This window comes from Carlito syrichta, unplaced genomic scaffold (genome assembly GCF_000164805.1).
Source record: "Carlito syrichta isolate Samal-C Ts95f unplaced genomic scaffold, Tarsius_syrichta-2.0.1 Scaffold182366, whole genome shotgun sequence".
Taxonomy (NCBI): Eukaryota; Metazoa; Chordata; class Mammalia; order Primates; family Tarsiidae; genus Carlito; species Carlito syrichta.
In genome coordinates, this window is record NW_007126462.1 from 35,678 (window position 1) to 38,976 (window position 3,299).

Genomic DNA, 3,299 nt, shown 5'->3' on the forward strand with positions numbered 1-3,299 from the left:
GAGACCTCATCACTACAATAAATCAAAAAATCAACTGGGTGTGGTAGCACATGCCTGTAATTCTGGCTACTTGGAAGGCTGAGGCAGAAGGATCGCCTGAAACCAGCAGGTCAAGGCTGTGGTGGCCAGGAGCAGCCACTGCACTCCAGTCTGGGAGACAGAGTGAGACTCCAACACAAATAATAAAATAAAATAAATAAAATAAAATAAAATATACCATGTAATGCTTACATTGACCAGAAAAGGTACATCTGAGTACAAAGAATTTGGACTCAGAATTTCTGAATTCTATTTGGTTATGTTGGTGGAAAAAATCACTTATTTCTGTAGGACATGAGTCATTTCTTTTCAAAGTAAAGGGACCTCAGGATGAAGTTTGCAGACTCCATGTTTGGAGAAAAACTGTATAGGAGATCAAAAGAATGACATTTTTTACTTTCTTCTACATTTGATGTAATCGGATGATGAGTATCAAATGGTTAATGTCCATAAATTTTGACTCCGCAATTTTTTCTTTTTTTTACATTTACCAATTTTTCATGAAGAATATTTTAAAGACTATAAATAAACAGCTAGAGGAAGAGATAGGTAGGGCAAAGTCAGGAAGTGTTCTGAGTGCAAGAACTTATGCTCCCATGAGTTGGGGTGCACCACTATCTGCCACTCATGGTTGAGTTCTTGTTCAGCATCCTGTAAGTCCGTATTCAGAAGTTCTGAACTCTACCCTTTTGGATTTTAATGGAGGTTTCATTACATAGGTATGATTAATTAGTTAATTAGCCATTGACTGTCAACTTAAATTTCAGCCTGTCTTCCCTTACTGAAGGTTAGTGGGCAGGGATAAAAGTCTCAAACCTCCAGTCATGACTTTTTTTTTCCTTATGAAAAGCCCCATCCTGAAGCTGCCTAGGGACTGCCAGTCATTAGTCAATCATTAAAAATACATCACTTTGAAGAGTCCAAGTATTTGGGGATTTGTATGCCAGGAAACTGGGATAAAGATCAAACATATATTTCCCAATAACACAGTCTAGCCCTGGTCTTTGAACTCAAATTCATTACATCAAAAGAATATGCAACTCAAAAAATTCTGGCCATTGCTAGAACTGTTACCAAACTGTTCTTTTATTTTTTCTTTTTTGTGGAAATACACATTTTCTTATTATTCAGATACCTTATTTTTAAATAACTAGATGTTTGTCAGCATTTTAAATGCAAACCGTTTTCAAAAGGTTTATAAGTTGACTGGGAAAATCAGCACCAACCTAGAATTAGGCATAGTACTTAGTACTTAGTGGAGGGCAATGGCATTTCTTTTCTATTTTTCTTTTTTCTTTTATTTTTATTTTTGGCTCTCTTTAATTTTATTTTTAGAGACGTGGAGTACAATTCAGGGTTAGGTATACAAATGTTCATTATGCAGGTACACTTGTTGACAAAGTGTGCTCCCCTTCACCTGGCAGTTTCCCACTACTGCCAACCCCACCCCCGCCCAATCCCCCGGCAATTTCCCACTACTGCCAACCCTTTTCTTATTGTATGACGATAATTGTTCAAGGTCTACTTGTAAGAACATGTGATACTCAGTTCTTTGTTTCTGTGGTAGATAACTCAGTATTATAGCTTCCAAGTCCATCAAAGTTGCTGCAAAGTTCATAATTTTGTCCTTCTTTATAACTGTGTAATATTCCATCATGTATATGTGCCACATTTTTTTTATCCAGTCCTCTTTCCATGAGCAGCATGGTTGGTTCCATGTTTTTGCTATTGTGAATAATGCTGCAATAAACATGCATGTGCGGGTATCTTTTTCATAGAGTGATATGAGTTCCTCCGGGTATATTCCCAGTAGGGGAATTGCACGGTCATATGGAATATTGACTTTTAGATCTTTTAGGAGTAGCCAAACTGTTTTCCACAGAGGTTGTACTAGTTTACACTACTACCAACAGTGTAAAAGTGTCCCCTTTTCCCCACATCCTCTCCAGCATCTGCTGTTTTTGAGTTACTGATGCTGACCATCCTGACTGGAGTTAGGTGGCATCTCAGTGTGGTTTTTTTTTTCTTTTTTTTTCTTTTTTTTTCATTATCAATATTTTTATTATGGTTTTGTGGAGTACAGTTAAGGGTTAGGTGTACAATTATGTTTCATTCAGGCACCCTGTTGATAAGAGGGGTTTCCCCATCCCCAGACAGATATTTGCTACTGTTAATCCCATCTCCCTCTCCCCCCCCCATAGTTTCACAATAGCGTCAATCATTTTCTTATAGTATTACATTGGATGTTCAGGGTCCATTATATGAGTGAGAACATGTGATTCTCGGATCTTTGTTTCTGTGAGAGGTCACTCAGTATTATAGACCCTAGTTCCATCCAAGTTGCTGAAAATTCATGATTTTGTTCTTTTTTATGGCTGCGTAGAATTCCATCGTGTATATGTACCACATTATTTTAATCCAGTCCTCTTTTGATGGGTAGCATGGCTGTTTCCAGGTTCTTGCTATTGTGAACAACACTGCGATAAACATACGTGTGCAGGTATCTTTTTTATAGAGTGATTTGAGTTCTTCAGGATATATTCCCAGTAGGGGGATTTCAGGGTCATATGGGAGGTTGATATTTAGAGCTTTTAGGAATTAACACACTGCTTTCCACAGAGGTTGCACTAATTTACACTCCCACCAACAGTGTAGAAGTGTTCCCTTATCGCCACACTGTCTCCAGCAGCTGTTATTGTTTGAGTTGCTGATAATTGCCATTCTGACTGGAGTTAGGTGGTATCTCAGTGTGGTTTTGATTTGCATCTCCTTGATGATTAGTGAGGTTGAACATTTCTTCATGCGTCTGTTGGCTGCTCAGATGTCCTCTTTTGTGAAGTGTCTGTTCATATCTTTTGCCCATTTTATAATGGGGTTGTTTGGTTTTTCTTTTCAGCACGTTTGAGTTCCTTATAGATCCAGGATGTTAAGCCTTTGTCAGACCTGGTGTTGGCAAATACTTTTTCCCAGTCTATAGGCTGTCTCCCTGCTCTCTTGATGGTTTCCTTGGCTTTGCAGAAGCTTGTCAGTTTAATAAGGTCCCACTTGTCTATCTTCTCTCTTATGATCTGTGGGTTTGGGGTTTTGTTCAGGAATTGGATGCCAGTTCCAATTTCCATGAGGGTATGTCCTTCATTTTCTAAGGTTCTTATGGTTTGAGATTTTACATTTAGGTCTCTGATCCATTTGGAGTTAATTTGTGTGTATGGGGATAGATAGGGGTACTGTTTCAATCTTCTGCATGTGATCAGCCAGTTTTC